The sequence below is a fragment of the Durio zibethinus genome, chromosome 26 (genome assembly GCF_047325235.1).
Source record: "Durio zibethinus cultivar Kanyao isolate XHJ-2024 chromosome 26, ASM4732523v1, whole genome shotgun sequence".
NCBI classification, from domain to species: domain Eukaryota; kingdom Viridiplantae; phylum Streptophyta; class Magnoliopsida; order Malvales; family Malvaceae; genus Durio; species Durio zibethinus.
In genome coordinates this window covers 14,954,014-14,977,897 of record NC_143187.1, presented here as the reverse complement: position 1 = coordinate 14,977,897, position 23,884 = coordinate 14,954,014, and the positions used below count along the sequence as shown (strand labels likewise).

The following is a 23,884-nucleotide window of genomic DNA, read 5'->3' as shown; positions in this document are numbered from 1 at the left end:
TTGCTTATAGGAACAATTCCTAATTTATGTTTAGATTTCTTCATTTGCATGTCTACATACTTATATGGATTGTTTTACTTTAGGTGGCAAAGTGCAGTTTAATAGGTCATCTTATTCAATTGCAATGGATTCATGTTCTAGTAAATTCCAACAAGGTTAAGAATAACCATACATGATCTTGAGCTACTAACTCAATGAATTTTTTTATTCTTTTCTTTTGTATTTAAAGACTGCACGTGAAAGTTTTCACTTTTCCAAAGAAATTCATATTCATTATCTTTTACCATATTTCCACATCACTTGGGAAGTTTTAGTTCTCCATTATCTTAAAGGTGTATTTTTACAAGCAAGTGGGATGAAACGAGAGTTTATAAGCTCATAAAGAAAAAAAAAAGGTTTGGAAAAGTTTGTGAAGCTATTTTTTATTAATAATGTTAGCTCAAATGTAGATAACAATCCAAGATAAGTGAATTGGATTGTTTGCAAATTCTTTCCTAAAATTGGATTTCAATTAAATTGAATGGAAAATTACAATCAATATAATTTTTAATGAAAATATGATGCAACAAACAATAATTAATGAACTTGAAACAAATGTAAACAATAATGAAATTAAATGGAACAATGATAGAGAAATCAAACAAAAGAATTTATAAAAGTTTGTTCCTTTTCCAAAAGCACCTACATCCTCTCCCTTAACTAACCTAGCCAAGCACAATCCATTATAGGTTAAATCTTCCAAATAGCCTATCCAAGGCTAATAGTATAACAAACCAAAAACCTTCATTAGTTTTTCTTAAAATCTCACAAATACACCCAAAGGTGTCACTTCCCTTAAACCCATAATCTCAAATAAGAGACAAGTTTTTTTGTAAACTAAACAACCTCACTAAGGTTTGGTGTTTGTCTAATTAAGTACAATAAATGATAAATAAAGAACAAAAATAATTTGGATACAAGAATGGAAAGAATTAAAGTTGTAATCTTTAGAATGCCCTTAAATTCCCTAAAAAAATGAAGGTAAACCTTGTTGGTGCTTGCTCTTTTGCTTCATAAATGTGTTGGAATACTCAATTTATAGAAGAAGTGAGTTTGTAGCCATTAAAGAATATTGGGAAATGAAAATGCATGTTTTTCTTCTTTCAAACTAACTATTAGAAACTATCATGAGCAAAGGGATCGATTGGATATACTAGGAAATTAATTGGGTCTTGAATTTAATTCAAATTTTGACTGTTGTAGGAAAATGGATCGATCCATTTTCATAGGGATTGATTGGATAAGCTTGGTCTTGCATTCAATGATTCTAAATGAATAGTGCAGTTGACTACCTTATATTAAATCCTGTTTTGCATTTTATATACTAATTTAATCATATCTTAAGTTATATAACTCCAAATTAAGATCGCTTTGAATATTTAAAAACTAGATTTAAGGAGCTTTCTATCAATATAAAATGCAACATCTAATTCTATGTATAAAAATTATAGTGCATTTTCAAAACTACCCATTGTGAAGCTATTAAATAACTTGCATAGTCTCTAATATGAATTCAAAATCTTTTCTTAGAAAATTTTGAATTTGATTTTGTTTAATCAATTAGAAAGTAAACTCAATAAGCTTTGAAACCATATAAAATTTGAATATTAAAAACTTTAAAAATTAATACAAAAAAATAAAACAAAATGAATGTTGAAAAACCTTATTCTTACAAAACGTTTTTCTCTATTTAATCTATTTCTCAAAATCAATATTATCAAAATTGTATTGAGTCCAATAAATAAATTCACTTTAAAACAAATAATTGGATTTTCATTTGAGTTCAAATAAATAATCTTTAAAGATGGTTTTAATTTGAGAAATATAAAAACATAAATAAAGGTTTCTTTAAACTTTAAGAAATATTTTGCAAAGAATTGTCAATGTTAGAAATTTGTATTTTCGATATAAATGTTAAGACCAATCTTTTAAAATATTTTTTCAATATAATTTTCAAATCAAATATCACTTTGAAAAAATATAGTTTTTATTTATTACAAAAAATAATAAAACTTATAAACATTTAAATAAATCTTTTTTAAAATCTTAATCAAGCTTATTTAATTTAATGTTATATCATTTCAAAAATAAGGATCAATTTAAAGTTAACAAATAATTTAATTGATTATGGATGGTTAGTTGTTAATAGAGTGGATGTAGTATTTGTAGTCAATATAAATTATCTCCTACCTTAAAGATGGTATTTAGAAAGGACCTTTCACGGTTCAAATCTATGAACCCTATCGTTTGGCCAATTGGTAAGTTATGGATGTCTTAAGATTCATTTGGATGAGTAATAAACTTGGTTACAATAAGATTAAAAACAACAAAAGTGGTAAGATTAAAATTAACAATAAAATTTGTGTTTGGAACTAAAGGCAACAACGACAATGAGGTAAAATATAGGGAGAAGAGAAAATGACTATTAAAGGTAGTAGATTAAATTTATTCAAAATAAAAAATTTAAATTATTTGATATTTATGAATTTAATAAATTATTTAAAATATTTTATGTTAAAAAATATATTTGTTCACAAATAATTAAAAATTAATAAAAATGATAACACTATATCAAAATTTTTTAAAGTTGGTAATAATTTAGAAAATAATAATCATTTTTATAGTGTAATAATAATTATTTTTATTCAAAATAAAGTTCAAAAATAAAATGAAAAAAATCATAAAAAAACAAAAATAAAGTTTTTTTTTTAAGAAAAGGGTTGTGGTGGGAATGAAAAATCGCAACGGATCGTTTCCCAACGGTGAGATTTTTAAAATCAACGTGTTTTTGGGACAATCGGCACCATAATTTGTTATCCAAATACACAGTCATGATGTGATTGCACCAAAAAGAAAAAAAGGGGCTTCATTATGATCCAAACCCACTTTTGTCTCTGAAATTGATAATGACAGAAAAAAAATTGCATGCTGTATGCTCTGCTATGAATATTATTGAATATGGATCCATCATAGCAGACTGAGCTCTGTAGATTTTCTGAATTGTTGTAAAAATACATGTGATGAAGGTTCCGAATATAGGGATAAAGTATACCGATATCATCTCCATTAGGGGTTGAATTTATGATTAATTTAAGATTAAATATTGAAATCGGATACTTAAATTATATTCGGTTCTAAGAAAAAATTGATGAAATTACTAAATTAATTGTACATTAAAATAAATCAAATAATTAAACCTAAATTACTAAAAATTATGAAATTACTAAATTAACCATAAAACTTATTAAAATTAAAAAGTTACTAAAAAAAAAGCTACTGTCAATAGAAAGTCTAAAACCTAAAGGCACAAATTAAAATCTAATCTAAAACATGAGAATAAAAGACGTCAAATTAAATGACAAGATCTCAAGAATAACTTAAACATTAACTATACATCTAAAAACCTAGTTACAACATTGAACTTTAAATGACATAAAACGTAATGAATGAACATAAAGTAAAATGCAAGACAAGTAAATGCATGAAATATGAACTAATATGAGTCTAATCTAACATAAAAACCGAATATGAAAGATGGATGGGCAGAAAAATGTAACAAAAATATAAAATAAACTATTTAATAACATGGAAATTAAGAAAAATGAGCAATAAAGCACCAAGGATCAAAGCACTTAAGCAACATCACAAAAGGCATAAAAATGAAATTAAAAAGTGGTAAATTGAGTTAAAAACAGAACCTACACAGCAGCTAAAACAACCCCTAAAACTTAGCAAAATGACAAACAAAATATCAAACACTTGGTAAACTTAAACTAAATGAATATGAAAATTTACCTAGCATGTATGACAATAACTAAACATGATTAAACCATGAAAGAGACTTGAAATGCAGCATTTTAACATTGGAAAAAAGAATTAAAGTCTGACCTAACTAATGGATAAAAACCGAAACAAATAATAGCCAATACCATGTACACATTTTATCAAACACTTACTATACTAAAATGTAAACAATTTAAACTTGTAACTTAGACTATATGGCTTTAACTGACATTAGCAAGACTTAAATAAGAACCTAAAAATGCAATTTTAAAGGGCTGGAAACAACCTAAATTGAACCTAAACAGTAGCAAACAGAAATTGAAGAAAACAACTACTAAAATGCACCTATGGCCTAAAATGCAAAGGAAATTTAAAGGAAATGCAATGAAACCCTAAATCTAACATCCATGATTCAAAATATGCTTGAAAAAAAGAAAATAACACGTAGGAAGTGAATATCAAAACCGAACATAAAAGGCTAGAAAATAGATTTCAAAAACACAACAAGAAAATGGAAATAACATAAACATATTTGCTTAAATGCTATCAAAACTTAAATAACATGAAAGATATCTTAAATCTAAATGCATAACTTTTAAAATAGACTTAAAAATAAACAAAATAAAAATGCCCAGCAACCATCCCCCAAAACTGAACATAACATGGAGAAAAGCAGCTTTGTAAACAGTACATAAAAACTGAAATTTAAATGAACCAAGTTAAAGTCAAGCTATTTAGGACCCCTTATATGATTTCTCAAACTCAAGATCACCTTATGCTTTCATCCATAAGCCAAGAATAAGCTCAAAACTAACTGAAAATGGCAGAAAATAGAAGAAAAACAGAAACTGAAATTGCTTGAAATAAAAGGGGAAAACAAGGCTTGAAATTAAAGTTATATAAGTGCTTAATACAAAGAAATCTAAATGAAGGCATTAAAAGGATGTAAAATACAAATAAAAGGAAGTTAGAATGGAGCCTAAAAGAACCACAACCAAGTCAGCCATGGGGGCTGCCTGACTGTGGGGTCATTTTCAGCCTAGAAAGAAAAAACGAATTCTAAACCTAAGGGGGCCCTCCTCGTTCTATTATATATAGATCTAGCAATTGTGGATTCGTGTCATGTAAAATATTAAAATTTATGTATTTATCTCATATATTATATTATACGAAAATTATGTGTCAAAATTTGTATAGATATAAAAATATGAAATTTTTTTTTTTTATTTCTTAAACTCATAGTTATTAATAATATTTTGAGCCGTATCATCTCCATATCTTTTTTTAATATCGTGTTTGTATCATATTATTTAGTCATATTTTAAATTACTAGATCTTATAGATGTTCCTTTTATAGTAGGAGTCTACGCATTTTTACAACCATTCATTCAGCACAAAATAGCCAAGTCACCCCTCAAAGTTGCTGGAATAATTTGGAGAAAACTGAGCTTAAAAGCATGACTGCTTTGTCCATGTCATTAACTTTATCAACAAGGTCCAATAGAGTGTTGCCAACAAGGAGCCAAATAAGCATGGTCTTGGACACATCATGGAAGAGAGAGAGAGAGAGATACGTGTCCAAATGGACCAATAGGAGGTTGGCAGCCCTCTCATTCCAGCTTGGGCAGATTTGGCTCTATGTGGAGGAGGTTGTTCCTTTTGTCTTTTTGTGATGTCAATATGAAGTCTCTACCTTGGCCCAACAATGCTCCATCCTTATGCCAACTCACTAGCCACCTAAGCATCCATTTGCCACTCCAAGTCTACGTCATTTCCAGCTTGGGAGAGGTCCTCGTAGCAGGTGCCTTCCTTGGCAGCTTGTACAGCTGTCATTTGTCCTCTTGTGCCATGCATATCACATACAATGGCTCCCAAATGGACTTGTTCAAAGGCTTGGAAACTCTTCAACACTTTCATGGACCAAATGAAGCATAAACTCCAGCTCTCGTCAGCTCCTAATCAGCCCAAGCCGTCCATGCAAGGAAGGTGGCAGCCCACACATGCACCAAAGTGTGGTCTCGGTTATGTGCACTCCATGACCTCTGAAAATTCCTTGCATGCGCATATGAAGTCCAATCATGCATTTCACTTAATAATCTCGATTTATGCTCAAATAATTTCTCATGAATGGCTTACTAAGTGATAGAACACCATGGCATCCATAAAGCTTGCATATTTCACCTTTTTCCTTCAAATTTCCCAGTCACCTACAATTGAGACAATTAACAAGAAGTAGGTGGAATGCAAACTTAATCATAGGAATCAAGTAAAAATCAAGTAAAATAATGTTCACATTAATCAAATTAATACCAAGATAATTCTATTTTTATAGAATTATCATAAACAAAAAAAAAAAAAAAAGGATTTAAAGTTTCACTATTCGTGTCCTCGCGCCAAGTTGACTACACTAGCCTATATTTAATCAAGCCCCATTATTGCTAAAGGAATGTGACTGCATTCATATTTCTCCAACTAATAGTTATTGAACATCTATTACATTATGCATCCCCTTTCTTTTTGAAACTGGCCTTTCTCTTGTAGAGATTCCCATTCTGTTAGATAAGAGACGCTTGCAGAAGTGGCTTTCTTTTGATTTTTAGCTTTCTCTGATTTGCCACTTGCAATGGCACCTTTGCTTGCAGAATGCCAGGGCATGTATTCTTCTCCGTGCGTGTGATAAATGCATAAATTTTTATGTATGATCATTTTTACGAACAATGAACAATTTTTGCTGAGCATAAGTTGCAAGACAAGTCTCAGATACACCTTAAGATCTATCACGTGGAAGGTCCGGAGACTGGAGTCGTCTCTCATCCCAAAATTCTCTTTATCCTTCTATACTTTTTGTACTCTTGCATTATCAAAGTGTAAACACTATCAATTCCATACTAGCAAAAAAACATAGGCAGTATATGGATGAAGTGGACTGGGTCAGCTTTTTTTTTTTTAAGTCCATTGAGTGGTCCAGGTTCGGAGTTAGCTTTTAAAAATGTAGATCCGAAATGGCCCGTCCTAAACTAGGCCCGATCTGGTCCATGCAACACTCGAAATAGAAGGGTATATATTGATCGTTGACATTAGAAAAAACGTAAGCTGAAGGAAACAACAATTACGGTTGGCAATAGGCAATAGCAGCAGAACACATAAACCACAAAATCACTGAAATCAGAAATGAATGCTACTGCTATAGTGGGAGTGGGCATTTGCCCCTCCACCCCCAAGCCTTTGAGCATATGCTTAAGACCAATCACTAACCATTTGCGTTGGAGGAGGTGTTTAATGATTTAGGCGGAGGCGGAGCTAGCAGCGTCAGAGGCCTAATTCGTCTTTCGTCGCCTCATTCTGCTTTGCCATGCCAAGAGCTCTTGGCAAAATCCAGCTCTGCGAGTTTTTTTTTTTATTATTTCTTTTATTAACGGTCTCACCTCTTGATTTATTAATTGCATATCTTGCAACTCTAATTTTCTTTATGGTGAATGCCACAATTTGGCGAACCCCTTCCCGTCAGATCATAACAGTCCTCTCGGTAAAATCGGATGAGTTGATACTGTAGTGATTTCTCAAAAACTCCATCAAATGGGTTGGATCCCTCAGCTTATTTTATGTAGGTTAGCCACCTTATTTCCTCCAAACATCAATGAAATTTCTCAATCCTTAGTTCATGTTGCTCTAGTGATGCCCGTTGCTCTATGAACCAGGGAAACACTTAATATCATGCAGGAACAGATGCGTAGTTTTCTGGAAGCAGAGGTCCATTTTATCTCTAGTTTTTATTCCATTGCAGCCATGGATGGACAGACAGCTGAACACCTTCAACAAATTATCTGTCGTTATTCAATGGATGAAATACTTACACTACTAGAATTTTAGGCATTATGAAATTTTTTTGTCGCTAATTAACGACAGAATTTAAAAAAAAAAATACTTTCACCGAAGGATTACTAACAATTTTACCAATGAAATAAAATCCATAGATAATTCGTCTGGCATGAATTGTTACTAATTTTACCGACGAAAAAATCTATGGCTAAAAATTACCGATGAAAAAATCTATGCCAATTTTTGATATTACCGATAGAAAATTTATCACTAAAAGTGTCGATAAAAGTATTAAAAAACTTTATTTTAATATTACCGACAAAAATTTTGTCTGTAAAATCATCACTAATAGCCAAAATTTTCAAATCTCTTCCCTAGTTGGGTCACTTCACTTTTTTCCTAAAATTTTTTCTTAATCCCTAATTCCCTTTCCCCTTTTCTCTCCCCCTCCCTCTTTCCTCGCCACCTTACTGTCCTCCATCGCCATCGGAGTGCGCTATCAAGTGTTAGTGTGTCTCTTACCCTCGGTAAGTTTTTTTTTAATTATTTTATTTTATGTTGTATTTTATGTAATATAGTTGTTGAGTTTAAGGTTTAATTTTTTGTTATAAATTTGTTGAAATTTGTTTGGATTTTGGTTATCAATGTGCTAAGTTTTTGTTAGTTATTTACTTATGGAAATTTATTTAGCCTTTGGTTACTAATTTATTAAGTTTTTATTGGTTTTATATTTGTTGAAATTTGTTTAGATTTTAGTTATATATTTGTTGAAATTTGTTGGTTATATATTTTTGTTGGATTTTTTGTTGAGTATTAATGTTGAGTATTGTTAAATATTTTTTAGCTTTACTTTTAGTATTGTTGGGAAATTTTTTTTATTTGTTAAGTTATTTATTTTTAATTTGTGAAAGTTTTGTTGAAATTGGTTAGGTTTTGTTATAGATTTATTAACTTTTAGATGTATTGGGATGTTTTATTGTCAATATTTTTTAGATTTTAATAATAATTATAGAAATTAAAATTATTTATATTGATTTGAGGTTATAATTTATTTATTACTAATAGCTATCTCATTTTGAAGCAATTTATATATTATTAATATTTATATTTTTTTTGAAATAATATATATATTTGAAGTAATTTATATATTATTAAGATTTATATATTTGATAGTTAAGTGAAATGTGATTCAAGGTTTTTCAACTTCTTGTTGATATACTAGTCACACTTAATTACAATTCAAAATTTTTTTCTTTATTTATTTGATTGGATGATTTTATATTAAAAATGTTGGTGCTAAATGTATTTGATAAATTATTATAAAGAATTGCTATTATTAACTTTCAATGTATTCTAAATCTTACCTTGGTAGCCTCTCGTTTTTTATTCTAATGTTGATTTCTTTGTATAATATGTGTTTTCTGTTCAAGGAATCATAAGGCCTATCCATTATCATATTTTCTTAGATGAGATTAGATATTTACATGACGCTTTACAAGAACTTATCCAATCTCTATCATATGTGTAAGTGTATAATCATGTGGTGTAATTTCTTCATAAATGTTTTGAGATTAACAGGTATGTCTATGCCTAATCATGTGTTGTATAATCATGTGTAAATGGATAATCATGTGTTATAATTTTTTCACAAATGTTTTACATAAAGAGAAACTCCATATGGTTGGTCAGTTGGGACTTAAACCACCTACAATGACTCTTTGTGATAGAGGCCTAACTATAAAACTTGAATAGAGACTGCAAAATAATGAAGCAACAACTTAGTTAAATTATTGTTCTAATTGTTCCAGGTGATCTTCATTGAAAGATTGTCTTTCTTTATATAAATAGAATAAACCGGTACAACTGTCTTGTTTCACAGCTATGTTTCAGAATTTGATATATTTAAAGGAAAGATCAAATTGCCCAATTATTAGGGAATCAATTGTACTTTAGATCATGTTATGAGTGTGAACCTAAGAGGGTAAAAAGCCTTAAACAAAAGTTAAAAATATAAAAAAACCTAATGAGATAAATGAGCTTCTAGCATGTTATGTTACAGAAAGTTTTATATCTATCAATTGTTACTTTATTATGTATAGGGAAGATCATCACTTCTAGCTTTTTCCTTTAAGAATAAAAAAGATGTTTTACATATCAAGTGAAGGTATGAATTCAGCATATGAGGTAAATGATACATTCTTTGATTTACACTTGTTTAAATACATGGAACAAGAGATTATTTTTCATTGATGTCTATCTCAAGTCTCTACTATTATTTTTCATATTTTTCTATCACATTGGTTATAATATCTACTATTAATCATGTGAATTTTAATACCTAAAACTTAGAATATAACTCTGTGCAAACTATACTTGATCAAGTTTTTTTCACAGCAAACCCAACTGTTTTGGACCAGTTGTCCAATGTGGATTGCATTGTTTATGTTATGTGTTCTTTCTTCACTTCCCTTACCTTTGCCATCACTAGTAACATTCTTGATTATTTGTTAAGTACATTTTTCAATCTTGTAATATGTAACAAAGACAGATGCAATTACATACCACTTTAATATAGATTATACTTTTTTACATGTAAAGACAACACATCGACGTATAATTTACACACCTAGATTGATAAACATAAGTTCTTGAATGTGCACATGTAGACACACGATGGTAGTGTAGTTGCTATTAAAGACAACGAACATATCACCAAAGTTTTTAGTTATTATTTATATGTGAAATTTCCATGTTCTATCTTACTTTCTGTTAAGCACTTAATTTTCATATGCATCTCATGTTCTTTTTTTGTCTTTTTTGTTTAGGCATTAGCTTGTCATCATTCATTATGTGTAGAGGTGATGAAGATGGAATCCATATTTTTCATCAAATGAAGGAGGTATATTAGGTTGTGTCCTGATTGTATTTTATTTTTATTTCTTTTCATTATTTGAAACATTCAAGATAACAATTCTCTATGACATGTATAGAATAATGCCTGACAAATTATGTTCTCACTACAGAGGAATAAGTTTTTAATGGAGTTTTTTTTTTTCACATTTAGCGACTTTTATAAACACCGCTAAACGGTTCACAGTGTTTACCAAAAACGGTGCTAAGAGTGTTGGTTATATCTACATCAAGAAAAATAGCGGTGTTTTAGAAAAAAATGTTGCTAATTTAGTGGCATTTGTATTTAAAAATACCATTAAAACTTCTTATTTATGGGCATTTGTATCCAAAAATACCGCTAAATTTTCTCATTTACTGACGTTTCTAGACACAAACGCCGTTAAATTTAGTGGCATTTTTCATTGCAAATGCCGCTGAATTAGGAAATTTACTTTATTTATTTATTTATTTCAATATTCACTACTATAATTAAATTAAAAAATAGACTAATATTTTTAAATTTATAAATTGAATATTACAAATATTTAAATATCTAAGTACATATTTTATTCTAGTATGTATGTAACATAAAATTTAATACAATAACATTCAAATTGTTTTAGTACATTAACAAAAAATTTAAAATGTATAAAATTGATGACCATTTAGACTTGGAGAAGTGCCATTTAATGAAGATTTTTTCTGCCATGATCACAATTGTGCTAAAGAACCTACTAAATAAAGTAAAATAATTTTTTATACTTAATAATAAATTATTTCTAATATTTAAAAATATAAATACTTACTAAATGTATAATGCAACTAATCTTGCAAAACCAAAATTACAAAGCTACTATAGACAAATTATGACTTCATAAACTAGAACTAAATCTAAATAGCAATGAAGTACATGATGCAAATTTAAGACAAGTGAAGAATTAAAGTAAGAACAAATTTGAACTTCAAATGTGAAGCAAAAAATGCAAAAACTCAAAGTGCAAGTTGAAACCAAAAGTGAAAAGAAAATCTGGAAATTGAATATAAAGCTACTGATTTAGGTCTAAATGATGCAAAATTAATGGAGCATAAGTTGGGAATTAAAAGAGCATGTAAATAACTACAATAAAAACTAATTTGAAAATCAAAAGCTAAAGAGAAATCACAAGAAATTACTAAAACAAATAAAAACAGAAACTAAGTTACATAAGAATTTTTCTAATTCAAGGAAAGAAAAAGCTAAATCTAGAAACTTCTAAGGAGAATGAACTAGAACTGAGCTAAAGTATGATTCATCAACAAGTTTACCACAAAATTCAACAAAGAAATTGCATCACATAATAAGAAATCTAGTTTATTAAACTAACAACTCAAATAGTACATAACTCTGGAAAAAAACAGAGCATGTTCAAAGAAATCTAACCAAACAGCAGGTAAATTCATGAACATAAATGCAATCAATTGAAAACTAACAAGTAAACATGTAAATCTAAGAGTGCGTAGTGAGAAAAAAAGCAAACCAAATGCCAAGAAGGAGAGTAGATCATTGCTATGCTGTCACTCAAGCAAAGAACTAATCTGTCAACTAAGTTTAAGTATGATTTTGGAGAATTGTTTGTACTTTTGTGGATAGAATTTGAAGCTAATTTTTTTCCATAATTAAAGATTTATAAGTTAGGAATCTAATAAAAAAATTTAGCTCAAAACAAGCTAGAATTCATCAAGTACTGATCCAAAAAACCATAAAGAGGTCAAAACCTCGAATTTCAAATAGATTTGAAGAACACAAGAATTCAATTGAAATTAAATGCAAAAATGTTAGAAACTTGAAATTTTATTAAGAAAATCTGATAATTAAAGAAATTAATGTCAATGGCAACCATAAATGGTAAGCATAAATGAACAATATAGTATTCAATAATGGCAGTGCAACCTTCCAAGCATATGGCAAACAATAAGACAGCTCTTTATTGAAAACACTATTATAGATAAGTTTTTTAAGAAAAAAAGAGAACTTACCATGAAGTCACCAATATGTATGGTTCCCATCTCTATAGACTGACAAGTCTCCAATCTCAATTTTTTCACAATGTACTCTTTTGCTAGGCCAATTTCTTTCTTTGAGGCTCCATTGGCGACAAAGCAAATTTCTATTTGAAATCCACAGTTCAGGGAAGCTCATACAAATTAGGAAAGATAAATCATGAAGCATCTAGATGTTATTAGGTTGTACCCTTGATAGTGCATGGCTTGTCCTCTAGTCAACAAGCAATGTACAAGCAAGCCGCCAACAATGCATCCTGATTTCTTCCTCTACTAGACTTTTAGTCTTTCAGCTCCTTATGTTTCTCATTGGCTTGATCCTTCACTTAGTGGTAAAAGCCCCATAAATCACATGCACATGAAAATTGATAAAAAAATAATAAAGAATGAAAAGGTCATCAAGCTAAAATTTAAAGTGTAAAACATAAGATACTGTAGCCATGAATAGGAAAACTCTCAATTTAGCTTAAATAAATATTTTGAATACAAAATAATTTGCTTTTAGAAGCATAAACATGCTCAAAACTAAATGGTGATTAGTAAAAGACAATTATTAAGAAATAGATTACGAAGGGTAGTGATTTCAATCACACACAAGGAGAGAGAAATGTCTATAAAAGCCTATACAGAGCATATTTTAGCAATGTCTATAAACTTAATATTTTAGCAAACCTATTGTTTCCTTTGCACGCATTAACCCACATACAATCACCGATAAGGGTTTAAGCTTCCATGGTAATATATGCAATCCTAAGTTAAAACATGACCTTTGATTATCTACAAAAGCCCATACAAATACAAAATTCAAATACTTTTTTTTTATTTTCAAAGATCCTAGAACAATTATTCTAAAATAGAGCACAAGATTGACTGTATAGAAAAAATTGGGCAAAAATTATCAAACTTATCAAACATGTTGGGGTAATTAGTATTGAAATAATCATATATTCATTTCTTAATAATCCCAAGAGGGTGGTTATTCCTTCCATGGAGCTGCATTCCCAATTTTGAAAAAATTGTTTTCGAAACATTGTTTGTTGGATCATCCCTCACCATATCTACAAATCCCACCATCCAAACAATACTAAACTATTTGTAAATTATGAAAACACAAAAATTCATGAATCAAATTTCACCAATAACAAAATATCAAAGTAAATACCATACAAATATTCAAACCAAAAAACTCAATAATAGATTTTGATTGCTGGCACTTTCAATCATGTAATCTACAGAGACCATAGATGCCAATTTTTTTTATGATTATACTACAGATGAAAATAGTAAGCTTGACAATATTTCATGGTCATATGCTGATTCTTTTGGTGCATATATAGTATTTGGTGATGTGGTTACCTTTGACACCACATATCGTTTTACCATATTTGGATTTCCATTAATTTGTCTCAAAAAATGATGGACATCGCAAACTCACTTAACTCATTTAACTCAATCAAACAAAAAAGTATAATTTCACCAAAGTTTCGTAACCTTAACACACTTTTTTCCATTATTTTCCCATAATTTTTGACCATTTAAACAACCTCCATAACACCAAACTGCCTTAACACATTGCATTTAGCCAATACAAAAAAAGAAGCAAATATGTTCCAAATGGGTTCTAAAGCTGTCGAACTTTAAACAACAGGCCTGTCAATGTTGGTCAACTGGAGAAGAAAAGGAAAATGAAAGGAAAAATGAGTTCCAAATGGGTTTCGGAGTAAAATGGGTTTTTAAGGAAAATTTCAAACAAAAATTCAAAAGGAAAAGGGAGCTTTAAATAGATAGAATCTTAGAAAGTACCTAAAGGAATGGAAATGCAGAGAACTTTCAACAAAATATGAATCTTGAACTGTAAAAAAATAGCAACTTGAACGAAGCATGGAAGGAAAAAAAAAGTTAAACGATGGCAGATAAACGATAGCTTAAGTTCGAAGAAAACGACAAATTGGAAAAGGAAATGGCCTGGTTTGTAGAGAAACAAAATAGTCTGGGAAAGGAAAGGAAATTGTATACAGAGAACAAAGCAGGATGGGTTTCAACTTTAGAGAAAAATTAGTGACATTTATTTAGTAAACGCCACTAATTTCTTCCTTTTTGAGGCGTTTATATAAAAATCGCCACTAACTTTTTTCTTTTAGCGGCGTTTATTTCAAAAACACCACTAAAAATTTATATTTAAATTTACTTAACTTTTGTATTTTTTTTATGGTGTTTTAGTGGCTAAAAGCCGTTAATTTTGTATTTTATGGCATTTAAAAGTACAAACGCCGCTAATTAAATATTTTGTAGCATTTTGATAATAAATGCCGCAAGCTTTCTAAAAACATGGAAGTTAGTGGCATTTTACACTAAAAAATTATCACTAATTTTCTATTTTCTTATAGTGTCTATTGTAGTCTTGTAAAAATTTTATTTTATTTTCAACATTGTGATGTGAACTGTAAATAGAATAGGGTTTTTATTCTTTATATTTTTATAATTAGAATTTATAAATAATTTTGTAAAATATATATATTTTTTTATAAATGAAATGGAATGTTTTATTTATTTATTTCTTTTATTTATGTATATTTTAGTATTCAATTATTTTAAAAATTTCTTTAAAAAAATTGTCATTAATAAAATCCATTGGTAATTACCAACGAATTTGAAGTATTACTAACAGAATAGCATTACCAATATAGCTAGCATTGACGAAATCTTTATGTTGGTAAAATTGTTGCTAAAAGTATTACCAACGGATTTTAAATTTCTACTAACAAAAAATTCTATTGATAAAGCTTAATTTTCTAGTAGTGTTGCCTCTGGAAATTCATAACCGGTGGTGCATTATTCATTTTAATTTGAAAATCTCATGATTTTATTTATAAAAACACCTCGTATTTTATTACAAATAGCTAAATACAACTTCAAAAATTCCATAAACTTTAAGATTTGTAAAATATATAATCTCAATAATAACTAAGCAACTTTATCAATGTAATTACAACTTTATTCAATTGATTCTTTTCTAGCAAAATTAAACATAACAAAAATACCACAATTTCACAACCCATACAAGGTTCCTAAGTCTCAAGTATTAACAAATTCCATAGTATTCACATGTCCAACACAAATCTATCAGTTTTCAATTTTTGAAGATTAATCACTTAATATTTGTCTGAAATTAGAATTTATACCAAATCATGCTTTAACTGCACATTTTATCATTTTTATTCAGTTTAATCTTAAAATAAATAGAATTGATTCTTATATTATTGTCTTACACCAACTGATCACCCATCCATACACCAACTGATCACCCATCCACGACATCTCCAAAATAAAGTTTTTTTTTTCTTTTTTGTTTTCGAGTAACCCTAATCATGTCTAACTATAAATTTGATTTAGAATCTTTACAATATTTTAGTCATGTCAAAATATCACACACAAATTTATATACCTTTTACTAACCATTGGGATATTTCTCATAGATTTGACATAAATTGTAAAACATTAGGTTGTATCTATAAATTTCACAACACAAATTCAGACATTTATCTTTAAGTGCCCAATTCAACTGCAAAATTCAAGTAGTAATAGTTTTCAAATTCTAAAGGTACTTGATCATAAAACAAATGACTCTTCACAAGGCTTATAAACATCATAATATCTCAAGTTTCTTTTAGGCAAATACATTACTATTAATTATAAGCAAAACCAAAACCTGTCAAAACCAAAACCAATGTACCATAAAAAAAATCATCTAATAGAAGAATTTCGATCAATATAACCACCAATAATAGAATTGATCTCAAGAATACAATTAAAACACCAATCATCAGCATCTTTAATCTTATAAATTTTCTCAAATACTTTAAAATTGGGTCCGCACTCAAGATTATAAAAATGCAAAACTATCATTATGCTTGTAGCATAACAATTTATTCCTAGCAAAACATATCTTATAACTCAAAAATATCTATTCTACGTCAAATTCTTTACTACAATATATAGGTAATCATGACCTTAGTCCTTAGTCATCATATAAGAATATGTACATGATATGTGTAATCTCCAAAAAAAAACATTGTTCAATAAGTCTCATATTATTCTATAACTACAAAGTAATATCATTAACTATTTCAAATTTCAAAGGCACTTTTAAAATAGAATACAATGGACGTCAAATAATTTCATGAGACAATAATTCACATAATCAAACTTGGATTCTTTTTAACTAACAAAATATTTTTTTTATCAATTTAACTTATCTTAATTTGTGACAATCCAGTCATACATAGAGATGTTCTAAAAATCTATTATAATATATAAATAGAGATTTAAATTCTTATTTATGAAATACCCTTCGTGAGACAAAATTATGAGACTTTTGCATTAAAATGTATAATACCTTGTATGTTAGATGTGGATCTCCACAAATAGTATCAGAGTGATCATTAGTTGGATAGCAGCTAAGTTTTACGCCTAAGAGTTATCTCTAGAATCCTAACATTTTGTGTGATCCTGATTATTTAGTTTTATGTGTGCTTTGTGTTGAGTTTGATAAGAAGTCAAGTTTTAATAGAAAGAGTTTGTGACATCTTAATCTTATATTGGAGTGTTTTGAGTGTTATGATATATATATATATATATATAAAGATTTAAACTCATACTTATAAGGTATTTTTTGTAAGATAAAATCATAAGATTTTTAAGTTAAAATAGACAACATGTGAATTTCTGTACTAACATCATGTCAATTTTTGTTTTGGCTTCTCTCTTATTCATACTTCGATTTTTCCTTTGTGTTTTTATTTTATTGCTAATTGTCATTCAAGTTCAAGAATTAGGTAACCATAGGTGCCACTTTTTACTTGAAACCTGATTAGTATAATGGCATGCATATTTCCAAAGAAAATATCTCCTTGTAGTTTATCACACATTCACACTTGTTTAGTTATACAGATGTTATATGGGGCATAATAGGGGACGAGAAGAGGTAGCCTTTGTGTTCAACCTGCTTCTATAGAGCTAAAGACTTGCAATGCTAATTTGTTTGAAGCAATTGAAAAATCTTAGGAAGAGGTTACATTTCCTTTCTTTATAAAATATTTTCTGTCATGTTGTCTCAATGTCATTTTGCCCTATTTTTTATAGAAGTAATATATACAAAATATAATCTTTATAAGCTTAGCGAATAGCAATATTCCAAGTCCAATCGCTGAATACTTCTTAATTATATGGTTTTTCAACAACAATTACACTCTTTAACAACTTGTACATACTTTCATCTGTAACAACTGCTTTAGTACAAGTGGTGCTCTAGGATTCAAATAATGATTGGATAGCGGTATAACGGTCGTTATTTCGTGGTACCGCCAGCATCTGTCACCGCTATTGAAAAAAAAACGAAAGAGAATTTGAATTTCATCAATAGCGATTTATCGCGGCCGTGAATTGTGGTGTAACATTCAATAATGGTAATAGTGGTCCGTTTTTGCTTGTTGTTCCATTTTTCATTGAAAAATTCAAGAAAATTTTTTTTATTTGATTCTGGTTAAAAACTTAAAATAAAAACAGCAAGCTAAAAAATAAACATCAATTCACAAATACAAGAAAAAAAAACCCACAAAACTTAAACTTCCAAAGATATTAATTCTCTCAAATTCAACTTCAATTAAGATCAAGCACATGCAGTTTAAGGTAATCAATTAATTCAACACTCAAATTACTTTTTTTTTTAATTTCAAAATTTGTTATGATTTTGTGTGTTTGGGATTAGACTGAGCTTTTAGTGCACTGTTAGGGAGTTGCAGGGACTTAAAATAAGAGACAAAAGATAAAAGTGATACTTGAGGTTAGGGAGATGAACAGATAGCAAACACCAGAAAAAAAGAGAGTTGAGAGATGGGGATGGGGATGAAGGTCTAGAGAAAAAATTTATTAAATGCTAGGTGAGGGGATGAGAAGTTGTGTGGGTATGTGCAATTTAATCAAGAGGCAGAAGAAGTAGACTTAAGGCTATTGTTGTTGAAGACTGCCCTCAGCAGAGAGGCTACCGAGTTTGATTTACTGTAGGCCAATAAAAAGTAATTCTCTTGGCCCATAAATAGTAATGCTCTTGCTTAATTTATGATGTCTAATAAGTTGTTAGCTGATTTATGCGCAATATAGTTCGGTAATAATTTGATGAGTACGGTAATTAAATAATTAAATACATTATTTATTATGATTATTTATTTTTCACATGTTTATTTATCTCTTGTTATTTTCTAATTATCATATGAGTAAATTTTTAAATATGAATATTTTACTATAAATATTTTTTCTTAAATAAATAAAAACATGACATGATATAAATTACTTTAAAAATCATAAAAATAAGAGTTTTTATGATTAATAATTAAAATTATTATGTTTTATTGCAAGTTAAGCAAAATAAAAAAAAATTCACGATTGTGATAGTCGCAATGACTGCGAAAGTCTCCGTTATATCCGCAACTGTGACAAATGCAACGTGACCAAAAATATGATCGCTACCACAATTTAATTCCCTGGTGGTACTAACTTGGACTTGTAAATTATTCTCGTAAGCTCTTATAAGGCATAATTTAGTTTCTGCTGCAAGGAGTTTTCAGTTGCATGCTGTCATAGAGTCTGAAGATATGATGGTGGAGTAGGTTGAAAATTTGTTTGCGAACAGTTTACATAATGGATGAGGCTGATGCAGGCTCTCTTTCTTTCTTCTACTTCTTTTCTAAAAAATAAAAAAATATATACATGTAATTGGATGTTTCAGTGTAGAACCTAGTTGCCTACTTTGAATGAAATCAGGCTGTGTTGCTTGTACTCGGGTGAATGTAGGATAGTGTACTTGTCCGACGCCGGTACGTTCTACTTTTTTTTTTTTTTTCTAATTTTTTCCTTATATTTGGAGCTAAAAGCCTTGCAGTGTCCATCGGATATGTATCAGACACATGTCAGAAAAATTGAAGTGTCTGAAAACATAAATTAGACTATTCGAGGGCTCATGTAGAGGCCTACAGGATGTATATTCAAAAAACCTTCAAAGCATATTCATTTGAAGTACAAACATCAGTGAGGCCTGGCGCTAAACTTCTGAAACTATTACTTTGTTGAACAAACAGCGTTGGCTTGAAATTTAGGGTATAATAGCAAAAGTCCTTTATTAGTAAACATATGGGAGAAGTGGGATCAACCTTGTTGAGGGGACTGGATTGAGTGATGCCCTTCTAGAGAAGTACAAATAAACTTTTAAGGTTACAGATAGAGGCAGTCCCTGTAACTTTTGCGTCTGGTGAGAATAGATTTGAGTCAACTTCTTTTTCATGGTGTCGAGTTTGTTTTGCTTCTAAGTTAATGTGCTTGTGATTTGTTAGGATTCTTCAATGAAAACTGGTGTTTTACCATGGCATTTCTCAAGAGAACTGGTGTCACATAAAAGAAGAATTTGGTGGATGAATTCTATAGCAAGGGCGGAATGGAATTGAACATATAAGAATCCTTAACCCTTCAATCTATCCCACAATAGATTTATGATGTTTCTTCTCTCTGATCCCTTGTAGATGTTTCTTTTTAATTGAAGAAATTTCTACGTATATAGAAAGTGGTGGTCAAATATCCTTTTTGGACTGGACTTACGGACATGAAGAAGCTAAAACTTGACTGGTGCTACTTAATCACCATAATCAATTATTATCCAAGTTAAGATTGGAGATTTATTTGTTTAAAACTTTTGAATGGATGAACCATTACTGAACCAAGTGTCTTACCTTTCCAGGCATTTGCTGTAGCCGGATTGGGTGGAAGCTTCAAGGCATAGTGACAGCCAGTGGTAACTTGTAGAGTGTGGACATTCTGCTCTCACTGCCAGGAAAATTGAAACTACTTAAAAAAGCGTTAAGCCAGAGACAGAGTTGCTATACGGTGTAAACCAGCTTCCAATCCCTACAGATGTTTGTCCTTTGCACTCTGCAAGTAGCAACTGTTGAAGTCGATCTTGATCAGAACATAGCTTTGCCCAAGTTTGAATATGTGGAATTGATGGGTGGCTATCTTGAAACAGTTCCGTTAGTCTTTTGCTAGGTTTATTATATTGCACAAAACTATGATTCAGCGGCTCTGTTCCGTCAGATGGATTTCCTGTTGCGTTACTCTAGTGTGTGATGAAAATGATTATGTGAAATAATTACTTGAGAGTTTTGACCGTGCATAAGGGTAATTCTACATGCAGGAAATAAGCTCCGAATTTCAGGGTTTCAAATAGCGTATATGTAACGGTATTGCGGCCGTTATTTTGCGGATTCGATAGCCTTCGCCATCGTTACATATCCGAAATTGGGTTGTGAATGGAATTCACAATCACAACAGCTGCTAGCGGTCATAAAATAATAGTATAGTGAACAACAGCTGCTATAGAGGGATGCTATAGCCGCAATCATTATTTTCAGTTTAAAATGTAATTTGAAAATCTATTCTTGTTCAGTAGTTAAATAATTTCATATAAAAAATCACATTCTAAACAAGAAAAATCTTTAAATTTACGATTCAATCAGCAAATACAAAACCTCAATCAAGCCTCAAAGAGCATGTTATTGAAGTCAATCAATAATTATCTCAGACTTAGAGTTGAGAAGAAACAAAACATTTTTTAACTGTTAAGATGCGAAGATGAGAGGCTTGGGTTCAATAATAACATCGGCTTGTGTTGAGGAAGAAGACAAAGATAGCGCGGATGGAATTTGAAAGAGGTTAGAAGATAGATGAAGAATGTGATATGCTTGTCGATTTTTAGAGAAAGAGTTTGGAGAAATTTTGGACGTGGGTTTCTACTTTGCCTTTTTGGTTATCAAAGTTTGGGCGAAATTTTGGGGGAAAGAGGTGCTGCACTGAGGGGGATGTGCGGGTTGAGTGGGGTGGGGTAGGGTGGGTGGGTTTTTATTTATTTAATTTTATAATTAATTTTATTAAAACATAAGTTTAAAATTTTATAATTTTTGGAATTATACATATATATATATGGATTTTAGATAAAAAAATTTTAATAAATTTTTCATATAAGTTAGATAAAAAATAATTAAAATTAAATATTATAATTTGATTTTATTATTTATTAATTTATGATTTTGTATTTGAAATTTAATAATTTTTTTGTTATTTTGGTATTTATATTGTTATAAATTCTTTTGTTATTAGATTAATTCTTATTAATTTATAACTATAGTTGATGAAATTTAAAATTATTATATTTTTAAGTTTATAATTTTATTAAATATGGATGTTTGGTATTTAACGTATTATATTTAGTTAATATTTTGATTTGTCTAAAATTAATTTTGAATATGACTTGGTTCAAGTAAAAATTTTATTGCTAAATCAAATATAAATGTTTTATTATAATCTAAATAAAATTATGAATAATTTTTTTAGAAAATAAAAAATATAGATGTCATAAACTATTTTAAAAAAATATTAAATAAAAATTTTTATAATTATAATTATTATATTTTATAATAAATTATATAAAATTAAAAAAAATTTACGAATCGATAATTGTAATGATTTCTGTTTTATTCAAAATTATAATAAATGTGACGAAATAAAAAATATAATCATGATCACTATTTAAATCTCTGACCCCGATAAATAGCAGGCTGGTTGCAATTGCCGCATTAGATCATTTTATTTGTTTTGAGGTCTCAAGAATGACCTACTTTTTCTTTGCTTGGCGGTCAACGAACGGCCATTTGGAAAACTGATACGTTTCATGAACACTTGGTGGATTACCTTGGTAGTAGCAAAATTAACGAAAAGGTTCAAGAGGGGACAGCAGAACGATATGTATTGTCAGCCAGCTGCCATTCAAAATTTGAAATCATCTTGAAATAATTGCATTTTTTTCATGTTGAAAATAGATACATGGAATCATTCGGTCGGGTAAACGCTCTTCCTCTTCCTCCAACTCTGGCATGAGATAAGTGACAAGCTTACATGTGAGATGCCTTTTTAGAGAAGGGCTTTTGCATATTAACTTGCAAAAGTTATAAATATATATATGTATATATATATTGTTATCAGGTAAATTAAGTTTCGGTCTCTGGTTCATATTTCATCACCGATACTTTCTAATTCGCATCTGTGCTTAAAGAATTTCTTTTGTAATTCCTTACACGAGGATTCAGACTGCGGATAGTTCTTGTTTGAGAATCTCCATGAAGATAGCTCCTTGCGGTCTTGATGCCCCCTCTCCCCTGGCCCTCGTGTAGTTTTACCAATTGAACATCCACAGTTACGATACAAAAGTTGGGCTTTGTTTGTCACACCTGAAAACAAAAGTGAATCGGGGAAAGTCTTCACAAGATAATGGGCTACAGGTAAGAAAAAAAGCACTAAAATATTAAAATTTTTTTGAATTATTTTATTTTTTAAAATAAGAATTTATATATTTTTTATTATACTTAAATAATTTTTTATTTTTTAATTTATATTTAAATAAATTTTTATTTAAAAAAGATTAATTTATAGTAATAATTTTTTATATGCAAAATAAAGATTAAAAATTTATTTAAATACAAATTAAATGTTAATAACTTATTTTTTGAGTATAAATTAAAATTCGGAGGCTTAATTGAAGGTAATAAAACTATAAATTTATGTAAATAAAATTATAAAGTTTAAAAACTTTTTTGTTATTTTAATCAACTAAAATAGAAACAGCTTGACCTATGGGTTTACACCTTAGTCACTTAAGAGTTGAGAGTAATATATTTTGCGCCTTGCAGCCTCAAAGTTTTTGAAGGAAAAAATTGAAAAAAAATCCGATATTTCATTTTGCATTTTAGATCTTTCTTTTTTTAGGAGTTTATTTCATGATTCCTGAATTAAATTATTCAAAATTAAATTAATTAAACTAAATTATTTTATGTTTATTAATTAAATTAAAAATTTAATTTTAAATTAATTAATCAAATTTATTTTGATTAATTAAATAATAAAATATATTTATTGTATTTTAAAATGTTAATTTTTCATCTTTCAAATAATTTAAATAAATCATCCAAAAAATATTTACATATCAAAGTATTAAATTAATAATTCTCACAACTTATAAAATGAAAAATTTTTATTTTATATAATTTTTATTTTATATAATTTTTATTAAAATTTATGTTAATTTAATTTTTAAATAATATTAATCAAAAATAAAATTGTTATATAATTTCGATAATGAATGAAATTAATTTGATATGAAATATATTAGATAATTAATTTCGTTAAAACCGAGTTTTTGAACGACTCCCATCCC

General features: G+C 28.9%; 1 pseudogene; it reads left to right on the top strand.

The window, feature by feature from the left end:
* Window positions 1-6,993: 6,993 nt before the first annotated feature.
* On the top strand, window positions 6,994-17,637 carry LOC149511380 (uncharacterized protein At3g52155, chloroplastic-like; annotated as a pseudogene).
* Window positions 17,638-23,884: the final 6,247 nt, after the last annotated feature.